The following is a 15,509-nucleotide window of genomic DNA, read 5'->3' as shown; positions in this document are numbered from 1 at the left end:
CATGGACATAAGTACAACTGGATGCCAGTATTACTTAGGAACTTTAAACGGAGCAAACAGTAATTATGTGCACTTCCCTCTCTGTCTTGATTACAATGACCCAAGACACCTCTGAGTTCAATGGCCACCCAATTCTCTCCAATGATATAGACGAAGCATTTATCAGTTGACTATCATGTGTCAGATCCCTTCCTGAGAATAAGAAACACAGAGATGAAGCGTGCAGAACAGCCTGAGTTTAGAGTGCTCTGCCAGAGGACCGTGCGACACAAGATGGTAAATGTTAGCATCAGAGGCACGATAGCAGTTCTTTGGAATGAACCTAACGCCAACTTCTTTGAGAAATGTTGGCAAGAAAGCTTCTAGCAAGACACACCAGGCTCTTTGATGGAAGATGGCAGAAAAAGAGGGACACGAGAGAGGAATGTCCCAGGAAGGAGAAACAACTATTTCTCAGAGGTGATGAATTCAGGGAATTGTAACGATCTAGCTGGAGGGATTGGGAAACCACAAAGGGTGAGATAAAAGTCTAAAAGAAAGATAAATGGAGCACAAGCGCAGGGCGAGCAGCAGCCTCGCAGGGAATTTAACCATGAAGTGGCAAAGTCAGATATGTGTGCAAAGTAACTCTTGCTCCAGAGCAGGCAAGCAGTACAGTGCAGACAGCATGGTAAAAACAAATAGACCAGTGAAAGATGACTAATGTCATCTAAGTACGTGTGGTGACAACATGGTAGAGGAGCCACAGCATTTGCTCTTTCACCGTTTTGTTCACTTTATGGATGTTCATTCAACAGATAGCATCTCAGAGCATAGACACTCACTAGGCTCTGTTCTAAGCATTGAAGATGCATTCCAAGGCAGTGGAGAGAAGGAAAAATAAATATGAGATATGGAGTAGAGTTTAGCATCAGAAAGGAAGGTGGAGTAAGTGACAAGCTCTATGGCTAAAAGCTGTGGCCGCACTGACTAGGAAATAATCAGGAAAAGACTGATAAGAGCCATAGTGACGTGGTTGACTAACTGCTTAGTGCTCTCGATCTGTAAAACAGTAGGCACAAATACAGGCACCACAGAGGAAATCTGCAAAAGAGAAGACAGACATCAATCTTGCCATCTTGCCATGGCCTCTGAGGCTAAGAAGGAAAATCTGCCTGTAAGGCAGGCAGACTTAGGGTGTAAGAGAAAGTATTGGTGAAAAAGAAAACACTACGCAGCCTGAGTTCATGTTCATCAGTGAAATGAATTTCTGTTAATATGCATTCAAGGATTCAGAAAAAGATTGGAGTTTGCTTTTATCAGTTGCAGTACTGTGACATCTGTCACTGGAATTCTATGCATCCCTGACACCAGGGAATTGTTTCGGTTAGAGTGTTTCATTTTGTCTTGTTTTGTTCCCCCCACTGTTTTTAAAAAATGAATTGATCTTAAGGGCCATTTGTCAAAAGACAAGTATAAATGTGCTCTTTTAACAGAAAATAGAAATAAAATAAACCTGTGCCAATAAAACTAAGAACCCAAGACTGCCTTAAAGTCAGCTCTGGAGAGCAACTGGGTGGACTTTCATAGGAATGCATGCTGCAGCAGCTACACAATGCATGTGCTTTCAGTGTATAGAACATTAAGACAATCAAGTGACTTTTCCCCAACCATAGTTAGTGTTTAATCTAGCTCATAAACAGGTCACTTGAAGACTACTATGACTTTATTCATATTTCACATTTCACAAGTCTCACTTGGTATCATCTGTTTTAGTTTCATATCTGTGGATCTTTCCCAACTTTATCTGGGAAATCTACACTGTTGCTTTATTCACATTGCACAGAAAATTCAATAATTTGGTGAATTTTCATGACTTTTGTCATATACTGCTTACACAATTTATCAAAAGGGTTTTCACTGACCTATTGGCTAACACACATTTAATATTGGTTTAATATCACCAAAAATGTTGAATTCCATATGGATTTTCTGACACATCTGTCTGCACATGTCGGGCAATCAAAGGTGAATCTGCTTAAGGGTCCCTGGAGGACACATACCTGTACACACTGAATGGCGAAGCTAGCAAAGACACACACAATAGATGTAACAAAGTCTTAAAGTGTCTTCTATTTGTGAAACTAAGGAAGTTCTCATTTGAATCTCCATCGAGACTTTCTGTTTATAAAGTAGATGAATCCAGGATACCTGGGACAAGATACTAAAGAGATAGCACTAAGGAGAGTCTAGAAAGAACCTTTACTACTGGACAGTCCTGTGGTCAAGTCAAGAAATGCTATATTAAGGCATTTAGTTATGCTCAGGCTAGTTCTAATTCTGTGGATCTGGACCAGGCTCCTAGCACATGACACTCTGGAGATTAGACCATTTGATAAGTCTATTCCTCTTTAAGGAAACCTATGTCCCCTAGAACCAGCTTGAGAGCCTGAAAAATACTTCTTTTCAGAAAAGCAGAGATCTTCAAACAATGGTTTCTTCCCATCATCATACTAAACTCAAACATGTGCCGTGGATGGCCAATAGGCAAGAAGAGAGAGCAAAGGCCTGTTCACTTGCAAAAACTAGGAATCATAGAAAGTAGAGAGGCGTAGCACATGGACATTTTCTTCTTAAATGAGTTTAGAAATCCCATTAGTAAACATAGGTCTCCCATTATATTTTAAATTCATATTAACTAATTTACCCATTTATTTTGGATGTGTATGCGTGTGCATGCATTGTATTGTGTGTGGTACATTCATGTGAGTGTGCACGTATATGTGTTCATGCAAAGGCCAGAGCAAGACTTCATGTGTTTTCCTCTCATGTTGTCCACTTTATTGTCTTGATGCCAAGTCTCCCACTGGACCTGAATCTCATTGTTTTGGCCATGTCTCTGCTTTCCAGTGTTGAGGTTATGGCTATACATAGCCATGCCTGACTTTTTTATGTGGCTACAGAATATTAGGTCTCAGGTGTCATGTTTTCAGGATAAGTGCTCTTCATCCACCAAACCATCTTTCCAGACATCCATATTTTATATTATACATACATACATACATACATAGTGTGTTTTAAAATGTGAAAGTATTTTGCAAGCTTGTTTATGTCTTAAGAATATGGGGTGTTCATATTTCAAGGAGGGGTAGGATGCCTTCTCTGGGTCAGGCTTGGTGACACATACTTGCCATGCCAGAGTGTGGAAGGCTAAGGAGGATGATTGTGAATTTGAAGCTAGCCTGGGTTATAAGTATATAATGAGCTCATGTCTCAAAAACAAACAGAAAAACAATCAACACAAAAATGGAAGCCTACGAAATCTTCCATCTTTAATAGACTTGTACTGTGGATGTATTAGTAAAAGCTTATGAAGTTTGCATTCGCCCAATATGGGGGCTTGTTTAATAAAGAAATGAACTTGCTGTGAACTGGACAGAGGGCAGAATGTTCTTCCCATGAAGTGTCCTTCTGGGAAGAATTGCATAAACTATAATAAGTGAAGGCACTCGAAAGCAAGAACACGAAGAGACTGCCCTGGAGTGTCCACGTTTTCCCTGTGGGAAAGGGAAAGGATTGGGAGAAATATTCTTGGCTCTCTCACATGACCAAAGATAACGCGTGGTAATACCAGGTGCATTCCGTTCCTGTACTTGCCTTTGCTCAAGCTAACTATAAAAATTGCCTAATGTACTGTTTGTTTATGTAATAAAAATTACAAGTGTTCTTTTCTGTTTCCTTGCTTCTTTTTAAAAATTAACTAGAATCTTTATTGAAGCTATTTATATGATGTATGCACTACAAGCAGCTCACAGCAAGAACATCAAAAGAAATGAAGCTTATAAGAGCTTAATCACTACGTATTATGATCCAGTATCTATGCCAATCAAGAGTTTGGGTTTTTTTTTTCATGTAAGTGGAATCATTTTTATACAAGTCTAAGAAGCTCCTTCAAGATGCCATCTAAAATTAAGGCAATTTATAAGCTTTACAATTCCCCTGGGACAATTTGAAACCAAAGATAAATACTTTGTAAATTTATATGAAGAAATTAAATTTTGTACTACCATACTGCCTACTTTAAATTTTCTAAGTACTTCACCTAACCATGAATGCCTTAGGATATTATCAAACTTACATGGAAAGAGATTATGAAAAAATAGCACAGGCATTATTTTAAGTCAATATTTTAAGAGCAGACTTGAAAAGTACAACCATGAATTTCTTCTTGTTTCTCTGTCTGCTATCAGCAATAGGATGCACCTTGAGCAACTTGTAATTGCTTGGCTATATTAACTTTTTCCTAACCAAATATATGGTTGGTAAGTTTTACATGATAGAGTCAAACTAATTAGATATCGGGTGCCCATGAAATGTACATTTGCATTATATATGTGTTTAGATATGTCAATAGAAATGAAATTAGAAATTGATATTTTAAAATATGTATATACTAATGAATTTATGCTACATTACACATCATTTAAAAAAGTGTTTGTAACATTTCTGTAGCTGATACTCTAATCCAGATGTTTGCCTACATTTGGTGGGATTTCTTTCTATATTTTTCTTATGTATAGACAATCAGGGAAACAGTCTAGTTCATATGATTTATTCACAGTGTTTACCCACAGACCTAAAAAAAAAAAAAAAAAAAAAGCCTGCTGGGAAGTGTGTTTGTTCTCTCCTTGAAGCACTTAATTCCAGAAGACTAATATTTTGTAGGTATGGGATGGTAGCAAAGTTTGAATGTCTCTATGTCTTCAAAAGAGTGTTCTTTTTTCTTGCACTCCAAAAGCCTTGCGTCCCTGATCATCCAACTCTCCTCTTTGGCATTTCTTTCTATCCTTGGAAACAGCCTCACTGACTGGAGTGGAACAAACTACACTGGAAGCAACTCCAATATACAAATGCAATATACAAATGACATTAATTCTAGCAGAGAGGTTAGGAAAAAGTAAATGTGGTGATACTGTATTGAAATAGTATTAAAATCGAAATTGGCTAAATAATTTTACTGTCTTTCTGTGATTTTTAATAGAAGGACCCTGAAGACTCTGGGCAAACAGAAGCATTGTCTTTATTCTTTCTTTTTTCCTTGTGAAAGACGAGAGCCTACAGCACACTTAGATGAAGGAATACAAACGGAAAAGGGTCAAGATTCACCCACAAAGTAGTTTACCACGTGGGGAGTAGACGCAGAGGCACAGAAGATCTTACATATTTCAGGTGAAGCAGCTCCGTCCTTTGTGCAGTAATAGAAGGGTCACACATCTGTGTTGTCCTATGTGGTAACCCTTGGCCACACGAGGCTGCTGAGCACTTGATACAGCTAATGTGAACTCAGGAACTGAGTGTGTGTGTGTGTGCGTGTGTTTTAATTTTTTACTTTATTGAAAGTAATTTTTTAGCTGCCCCTAGAGCCCTTGCAGCGGTAGCTGCTGTGTCACATGTGCGTCAGTAGGTGGCAGAGAAGAGAAGGCTATGTCTATGCTCTGTGTGAACATCAGAATGGTTAGTACCTTAACACTCTCTGGGAAAGAAAGGTGAGACTGAGGCAGCCACTATCTGGTGCCAGGGGGCTGGCACTGGGAGCTAGCCAGCGACAATCGCCAGTCCAGTGCTATGCAAACCTGGACAGGCTCCCAGGGCAGAGAGTGAGATGCAGACTAGAAGAACCTTGCTGAGGACCTTTGACCCCAGGTAAGAGTGATCCTGAGACAGAGGATCATTGTATTGGGCCACTTGGGCTGGCGAGGAGGGAGACTGACACACCCACCAGCCTGGTACCATGGGGTCTGGACAGAGAGCTAACCTGAGATGACCACCAGTCTGGAGCTGTGCAGTCCTGGGGTGTGGGGGGGCGGCAAATAATGCACAAGGGGGCATAGTACTCCTGAGGCCACTCTTGAGAGGACCCCAGAGACTCAGGGACCACACACACTGCTAAGGAAAGCAAGTAAGTGGTAAAGAAAATGATGAGAGAGATAAGCAAAAGGATGGGGGCACAGTGAAGAGAGGCAGAACTGGAGACTAGAAGGTAGTAAGGAACAGCCTGATGTGAGTAGCCAGTGATGCCACTGGGATCGTGGTGGGGTCCTGGCCTCTGCTGCCACCAGTGTCCTCATCTGGGTCCATGGCTCTGCAGCATCAGGGATCTGTTGGCACCAAAGGCCAGGCAGAAGTCCCTGATATGAGTTGCCACTCTGGGACATATTGCTATCCCCACTTCTCACCTAGACATGGGATAGTGAGAGCAGGAGAGCTGAACCTACCCCCTAGCCAGCTGCAGTACTGTATTTTGGAAGTTGCTGATGAGCCTGCCCCAAGGCTACGAGCATGTGTGATGTGTAGTGGCATGGACCAGGGATATGCTCCCCCTCCCTCCCCTTTGCCACCCGTAGCATGTGGGAGACCTGGCCCTGGGGTCATGAGAGCAGGAAACATGGCCATGCTCTTCACCATCTGCAGCACTCAGGAGAGCAGGACCTGCACCTCCCCTGAGAAAATGGCAGAGCTGATCCTGGTGGTTGAGGCAAGGGCAAGCTGGCCTGAAGATGTAAGCATGGGAGAGCTGGCCCCATCACTTGTCTGCCATGCCTTGTCATGGGTGAGGGAGAGATGCCTATTTCCCTCTTGCCACCTATGGTAGGCAGGAGAGCTGGCCCTGCCCTTTACTGCTGCAGCACTCAGGAGGGTAGGCCCTCATCTGGGCTGTCTTGGATGTAGGGGATTGTAGGTGAGTTGGCCCAAGGGCATGGGCACAGGAAAGCCTTGACTGGGAGACAGCTCAGTTGAGAGAGAGATGCCCTCTTCCCTTCCTTCATCCCTCAACACCTATGGCACCTGGGAGAGCTGGTTCTGGGGTCACGAGAGTGGGAGAACTGCTCCTGTCCCTCTTGGGCTGCAATACTTGAGAGAATGGCCCTGAACCTTGCCTGGGCAGCAGGACAGAGCTGGCCCTGGTTGCAGGGGTTGCTGGAGAGCCAACACTGCAGGCCTGAGAGCAAGAGAGCCAGTGAGCTGACCAGCTCAGAAACCTCTCAGGCCCAGATCCAGGGCTGTGAATTGGCCCACTTCAACATCTACCCCACCTATGGACTGCTGGAATGCGTGAAGGGGCTAGTTCTACAGATCTGAAACTACTGCCCATGACACAGGATAACAACAAAATATCCAAGAGGAGTCCCAGTGAGGTTCCTGAAGTGACAGTGTAGCAGACGGCAGAGGCCTCATACCAGATCAACAATTCATTGCAATGAACATTTGCAAACAAAGAAGTACGGGCAAAAGAGTATACTGTGGCATACACAGACACGCTACAGCTTCCACAGTGAGATTGTTTTCCCGCTGTTGGAGGGTAGATCGCAAGGATGGAAAACAGGAAGGAGGGTGGTGGGACATGAGTGGGACTGGAGTGCGTGATGTGAAATTCGCAAACAACTGATACAAAAATTTTTTAAAAAGAAAGGTGTCCATGAAGCAAAGACAACTGATTTCAGTAAACTAGTTAAAAACTCGTCCCTTTGTGGGAGGAATGACTAATGTTTGAAAAAGAAAACCTAATATTTTATAAGCTTCATGGAAACACTTATATAATACATATTCACATAGTTTATGTCGTATAAAATAATTTAGTTGGTGTACACTACCCAGAGGAGTATGCCAACCCCTGAAGCCATAGATTGCCAAACAGGAATCACAGTGCTAGCTGTGGTATATCTCCCCTCAAATTGTGGGTGAGAGATGTCCCAGAAATCCTAAAAATAAGATAGGCTATTGCCAAGCTGGGTGTGGTGTCACATGCCTTTAATCCTAGCACTTGGGAGGCAGAGGCAGGCAGATCGCTGTGAGTTCAAGGCCAGCCTGGTCTACAAAGTGAGTCCAGGACAAGCTGAGGCTACACAGAGAGACTCTGTCTCAAAAAAAAAAAAAAAGGGGGGGGGCTGTTGCCATTGTTCTTTGTTGTCCATAAGAACTTGGTGGATGAAGAGGAGCAAGAACCCCATGGATGAAGATAACACACACACACACACACACACACACACACACACACACACACGTTGGTCACAGAATCTGGAGAATTCAAGTTAGTGCTGACCAGAAAGCTTCTTTCCTGCTGGCTAGTATTCATGGCACTAGAGGGGGATATACAGGCCTCTGGGCAAAGAAATCATCAAGTCTTACACAACTATGAACCCTGTGAACTTCAAAGGTATCTGACATGGCAAGATATACCCACGGGTGCAATAGCAGCAGGAGTATTATGAGAGTCTACCTTTCAGATTTGGACTTAACCCATGCTCCACAGGGAGAAAAACGTGGTTGACACCGTAAGTCTGACCAAGAACCCATGGTTGGGGATTTTATAGGCTCCAACGGTGAACCTACTAGTATTATTTTGCTAAACAGATGTAATATCAGACTTTCCCCCACATTCCTATCTCTATCCATAGGTCAGTAGAGTTCTGAAACTTCACCAGAGAAGTGGTTTAAAAAAAAAAGATTTATTTATTGATTATTTATATAGAAAGCTGCCTACTTGTGCCTACACACCAGAAGTGGGCATCAGATCTCACTATAAATGGTTATAAGCCACCATGTGGTTTCTGGGAATTGAGCTTAGAACCTTTGGAAGAGCAGGCAGCGCTCTTCAGCCTAAGAAGTGGTTTTGTTTTTTCTTTGTTTTTTGTTTTTTGTTAGTTTGCTTGTTTGTTTTGTTTTGGTTTTGTTTTGTTTTGTTTTGTTTTTGCCACAAATGAGACATCTATATCAGAATCCTCTTGCCAAGACTCAAGCCCCATCACAGACAGGGGGCAGTAAGAACCAGATGTCATGAAGGACTGGATAAAACCCATGTCTAGTGGACATGACAGGTCTGCTGTACTCATGTCCACCCACAAATCACAATTACCTGCACAAGGCCTGCACACATAGAGCCAGTGAACATCCTAGGATGGATCGGAAAGTTGCTCATGACTCCCTATTCTTAATGGAAGAGATGTGGATAGCAGGGGGAGGGAGAGTCAGCTTTCTTTAAGAGTGTGGCTTCTGGTAGGTTAACCCCATACCCAGGAGTATATGGACAGGACAGATTGGACTCATTGGGTTAATAAGACAAAAAAGAGACATGAATTTGGGGGAAGTAGAGAGGTGGAGATAGATCTGGGAGGAATTAGGAGAAGTAGTAGGATTGAACATGATCAAAATACATTGTATGAAATTCTAAATGAATTTAAAAATTTTTAACCATATAAGATCTTGTCATTTGTGGCTAGAGAGATGGTTCAGTACACTTGTTTTTGTAGAGTATCTGAGTCGAATTCCCAGCACCCAGATAGTAGTTCACAACTTTCCATAAACCCAGTTACAAGAGATCCAACAGGCACACATATGGTGCCCATATATGTGTGCTTAGGCAAAACATCCATACACATAACATAAACTCAATAATATTTTTTACAGTTAATCTGTTGCTTTAAAACAAAAATCAATAAAAAGAATCTTGTTATTTGAACGTCTTGGACCTTAGCTTCTAGAGTTGATGATATAAATAATCAGATAGTTGTTGAGTTTAGTAATGAGATAACAAATACAAAAATGTCACCTAGAGCATTTATTGTGTCTTCTTTTTAGACTTACTGAAAAACTTGAGGGAATAAATGTGTATAAGTGTCCCTAGGCCACACATGACCTGTCATTAGTATTTGATAGAAGACAGACCTCATAGGAACAACAGTTTGGCTAAGCTATCCCAAATCCACACCTAAGGTGCTAACTGAGTCACACACTCTTTCCCTTCTTTCCTTTTCTTTCTTTTTTTTTTTAAATATTAATTCTCTATTCCTTCTCCAAGAAATACCACGCAGGGCTGAGGATGTGGTTAGGTGGTGCAGCATTTACCTAGCATGAGCAAAGCCCTAGATTTTATTCCCAGTACTACTGGTGAACAAACACAATGCAAGTTATATTCCCTTATTATTATTTTACAGGTACTATTAACTTTGATCATCACTGACATAAATATGCCTTGACATGAAATGGTAGGCTATTAGTTGGAAATGCCAGTGCTCTGCATCAGATACACTCCTCGTATGAGTTGTTACGCATGTCCCAGGGGCCACCAAAATCCCTCAAATCAATGCCCCTTACTTTTGGTTATTCAGCAGAACTTGATAAGTCCCTGCTGCTGAAGACCACACAGTTCGGTTGTAGAAAATAGAAAAATCCTAATGGGAGAACAGCAAAATAAAAGGATCCAGAGGGTCCTAGAAATCTACAAGTAGAACAATATGATAGGCAGATTAGGGCCCAGGGGTCCCGCTCAAACTAAGGCACCAGCCAAGGACAATACAGGAGGTAAACTTTAAACCCCTTCCCAGATCTAGCCAATGGTCAGAATATTCTCCACAGTTGAGTGGAGAGTGGGGTACGACTTTCTCACGTACTCTGGTGCCTCACATTTGACCATGTCCCCTGGAGGGGGAGACCTGGTGGCACTCAGAGGAAGGACAGCAAGTAGCCAAGAAGAGACTTGATACCCTATGAGAATATATAGGGGGACGTAATCCCCTTCAAGAACAGTCATAGGGGAGGGGAATAAGGGGAAAATGGGGGGGGGGGATGAATGGGAGGATACAAGGGATGGGATAAACATTGAGATGTAACAAGAATAAATGAATAAAAAACAAAAACAAAAAAAAACAAAACAAAAAGAAAAAAAAAAAAAAAGAAAATAGAAAATTCTACCTGAAATTAAGCTAGAACTTTCCTCCCTGATGACTAGGTTCCATAGTACCAGAATACAGCATGTAGTCTCCTTTAGGGGAGAATTTTCACAGTTTAATACAGCTGTGATCCTTTTGAGCTATAATACCAACGTTCTAGGCACGATGCCTCCTGGTGTAATAGTATCATGACTGCTGTTGGAGGTAGTCACCTGCTTTCTGCTGGACTTGTGAGCCACTTTTCAGGAGGGAGTTCATGCCTGCTACTGTAAATGTAGCCAAAAGCTATGGGTGGGGAGATTATAGGCTCCAGGGAGAATCCACTTCTGCTGTTTTGTCCTCTACGTTTTCATTTATTATTATGTTTCTTTTTTAACGTATACATTTATATTATTACATATGATAAAATAAACTACATACAGCAAAAAGAAACACGAGATAATCAGGAATTATATGAATGTTACATTCATAGTGATTTGGCTATTTGTTTTTGGCAAACTTGAAGTAAATATCTTTCCTATCTTGTTAGCTCTAAATTTCTGAATGAAGATCAGTATCTACCATATCTTGTCTCTATTAACTTAAGACATATAGCTTGATCTAAAAACATCTTAATTGCTAACCTACCAAGCTTAATTGAAAGACTAAATTACCTGGTCTTCAACCCCATTAGAGATTTGAGAAGGAATAAAACTTAAATACTTGACTGAACCACAAGTGTAGGTTAGCAGCTTCCAAAATGAAAAAATGGCTGAGACAACTTACTGCCTGAACAGTCACCCAACACTATAATGTTGGAGAACCATCTTCGGCCTTCTGGTCCAATATATCTGACAGACATATTTGTGATGCAGGAACTATTGAGGACTTGCTTACCCTGTCTTGGTAGAGTTCAGCCGCCAACTCTGCCTGCATGTAAACTTGCCTATTTTTAGGCAGAATTCTGTCTGTGGCAGAGACAAGGACATTTTGCCCAGCAGCTGGTTTGCCATATTTAAGCCAACTCCATAAGGAGGTTCTTTGATGCTCATCATCTTCTTTGAGGCAGGCTGGGTGTTGCCAGGAATTAACTTGTCTTGTTGTCAAAGAATCTTTAGAATAATAAAAACATCTTTAAATGCCATATTCTATAGGTCTCTGAGGCTTTTGAAGATCTTATTTAACTGTTTTACCTTATATATCTATAGATGCCCTCTAACTTTTTATGTTTATTTCTATAGATTAGTACTGCCCTCAGCCTTGATCAGAGAAGTTTCGGTTTGCCTATAGGTGATGGTTAATTTGGAGACTCATAGGCTCTTATCTGGTTAAAATGCTGAAAATAAATGACTGCTAATTTTTCAGCCTAAATGGAACATCTTTTCTAATGGCTCTAAGGTACAAGAAGTATTGAGGGAAAGGGGGTAGAAAAAAATATAAGTACAGGAATTTTTTTCAAATAGTACTGTGAAACACTGTCTTCTGAATATGACATGGATGCTAAACCCAAGAACTCACAGAAACAACAGTTACCTTGCAAGACTGAACTATAAGCATTTCATCATGGATAAAAGTTGATCATAAGGCTCCCCGACTCCCTGGGAAGCTATAAGCACTTAATGATTGCTGGAGGAAAAAATTCTCAATGGTTTTTTACTGGCAAATTACTCTTGATCAAGTAAATAACCCCACATCCATGCTCACACAAACAACCTTAGTTAAATGCAATAGGACACAGGGTGTGCACACACACACACACTCACAGGATATGAAAGTAGAAGGCAGATTTGTGAAAAAGAAAGAGTTGGAGAAGAAGTGAAGGGAGGTAAGAGACGATAATTGAAAGTATATGGTCAAAGTGATACAAATTTGTAAAATGACTACTTTTATAAGCATTCTAATAACTCGTCTTTAGAAATAGTTATAGAAAATTTTCATGTTTTTCTATAATCCATTCTTCATGATGTCAGCCATTTTAATGCTTAAGATGTCATTCTCTCAGAAATTAAAATTATTTGTAAAGTTACAAAAAATTAGCCCCAGATTGTACCCATCTTACAAAATTTCTAGGCCCATTTTCATATGATAGTGTGATGATTTGGGTCATGATCCCGAAAACAAGCTTGTATTTGTAGTTCACTGGTGAATTGTGGACCCATAGCCACTCACTTGCAGTTCGATTTTTTTCTTCACAAATTATCCTATAGGTGACCCTCTTTCACAAATGACCCCATAGGTAACACTTCTAGCTCTGAGTAATTGAGTATATATCTACCAAATGTCACTTTCCAAAGTGTGGAGGTTCATGTAGGCTCTCCTTAAACTTTCAAGATGTTGTTGACAAGACTTAGGGACTAGCTAGATTCTCAGAGCACTCACTTCCTGGATGTTCTTCAGAGTCTGGCTTCATCTAATAAAACGCCACACTGGGTTAATGGCCACTCCTCGCTACTAACAGCGTGAGAGTCCTTCCTGAGCTTACAAACTCAGTGCACAGCTTTCTCAGAATGCCTCAAAATGATACGTCTCTTTCTTACCAGAAGGCAGCTGTTTCTAAACAATTACCCTTTGGTTGCCAAGGCTACTTACTCCCTGGCAGTGCTATGTTTACCATCCATAGTAATTTGTTCTAATCCTCTGAGGAAATTCTTTGCTTGAGACCATCAAATCACAAGCATACATTATTTTAAACTATATTTCCATTTTAAAGCTAACACTTTACACTAATAATACCTCCTCTTTCCTCATTCTTCCTCTAGGTCATTAATTAGATTCAGGTTGAGGAGGCTTCTGATTTGTGCAGCAACATCTGGTATCCAGTGTGGGAACCTTCAGAATACTGGTACTGTATCAGGGTCACAGTGTTCGGATCCTCCAAGTGACACGGAATTTATTGAAGATAAAGGAAAGATTATAGAAAGCCATCTCAGTGCTCCCACAGGGAGGGTCTTCTGAATTCATATTGATGGATAGACTTTCAGCACCTCATTTTCCAATACAGCTCACGCGGCTGTTTTCATTCAGTTCTCTTTACAAATTAATAACAGGAACTCATATTTGTAATGGATATTGATACAGACCCAAAGCTTGTGATCTACTTTACACCTTGTGGAAAGAAAATAAGTCAGGTCCAGGAGGTAGATTACTGCTCAAGTCTTCACTGATTGGCTTTCTCTTCCTTTTCTATGTCCCCAGACCTCTGATCACACAGCAGTGCTATTTAGAACAAACAGCTAGGACCCAGCACTCCAAGGGTCCTAATAAGTCAGAAATTATCTGGTTATGGTGAGCCTTTCCGAGGGTCAGACTCAACAGTACATATGTTGAATAGTTATTCTGTCAGAGTACTGAATGGTACATCTACTAAATAATAATAATCAGAGAAGGCAGTGGTGGTAAGCTGCTTTGTCATCTGTCCAGGTAAGTTTTTTTTCTCTGACAGAGACATCCAAATGCCATCTCTACAGAGCTCTGATACTGTAGGCCAAAAGCAACCACACAAATAGTAAAAATGGCCATAGGTGTTTAATCCCATGTGTCTCCATCCTGATCAGAGATGGTGACTGGATGTATTCCCCACTGTTATACATAATAATATAACAGTAGCTATTGGTCCAGAAAGGAAGCTGAGCACGTTCCTGTCTTAGTGTTATTGTTGCCACGACCAAAAGCAACTTGGGGAGGAAAGGGTTTATTCCAGTCACAGTTCCATAAAACAGACCATCATCAAAAGCAGTGAGGGTAGGAACACAAGAAGGGCAGAAACCTAGAGGCGGGAGCTGATGCAGAGGCCACGGAGGAGTGCTGCTTACTGGCTTGCTGGCTTGCTTCACATGGCTGTTTCAGCCTGCTTTCTTCTGGAATCTGATACCAACAGCCCCCTTCCAAGGTGCCCGCCCACAATGAGCTGCCTCACCGCCTCATCAATCACTAATTAAGAAAATGTCTTACAGTTTGATCTTTGGAAACACAAGCTTCAGTTGGTAAATTGAGGCTCCCTTTTCCCTGATGATTCTAGCTTATGTCAAGCTGACAGAAAACTAGCCAGTAAAATGCCCTTTGGGTACAGGTCTATTAGACTAAACTATTGTACAGGGATAGAGACGGAGCAGAGATTCAGAGAATGGCTAACCAAGGACTGGCCCAACTTAAGACCCACTCCACGGGAGAGAGCCAACTCCTGACACTATTAATGATGCTCTGCTATGCTTGCAGACAGAAGCCTAGCATAACTGTCCTCTGAGAACCTCAACCCAACAGAGGATTGAAACAGATGCTGAGACCCACAGGCAAACTTGGGCGGAGCTCGGGAAATCTTGTGGAAGAGTTGGGGTAAGAATAGAGGAACCCACAGTGGACAAGAACTCCACAAGAAGACCAACAGGGTCAACTAAACTAGGTCCATAGGGGCTCACAGAGACTGAACCACCAAGCAAAGAGCATGCATGTGTTTCTCTGTGTAAGAGCCCTGGCTGTTCTGGACTCACTTGTAGACCAGGTTGGCCTCAGACTCAAAGAGATCTGCCTGCCTCTGTTTCCCAAGTGCTGGGATTACTTGCACCACCACTGATCGGATAAGAGTGTTCTTTTTAAAAGCTATGGAGAGCTTCATTAAGAGTGAGAATAAGAGATAGAGGGATGGAGGGAGGAAGGGAGAGAGACAGACAGACAGACAGAGACAGAGACAGAGAGACATACAAAGACAGAGAGGCAGAGACAGAAACAGATAGAGACAGAGATAGAGAGATGGCTGCCATGAGAAGGATGGTAGGAAAAACCAGAGGAGCCTATTGAGAAATCAACCTTCAGAACACCTCCCTGAAC

General features: G+C 41.6%; 1 pseudogene; it reads left to right on the top strand.

The window, feature by feature from the left end:
* The first annotated feature begins 5,389 nt into the window (after positions 1 to 5,389).
* On the top strand, positions 5,390 to 5,510 carry LOC127199687 (uncharacterized; annotated as a pseudogene).
* Positions 5,511 to 15,509: the final 9,999 nt, after the last annotated feature.

The sequence above is a fragment of the Acomys russatus genome, chromosome 15, assembly GCF_903995435.1.
Source record: "Acomys russatus chromosome 15, mAcoRus1.1, whole genome shotgun sequence".
Lineage (NCBI taxonomy): Eukaryota > Metazoa > Chordata > Mammalia > Rodentia > Muridae > Acomys > Acomys russatus.
Note: the sequence above shows the minus strand (reverse complement) of the source record. Positions and strands in the feature narration are given on the sequence as shown.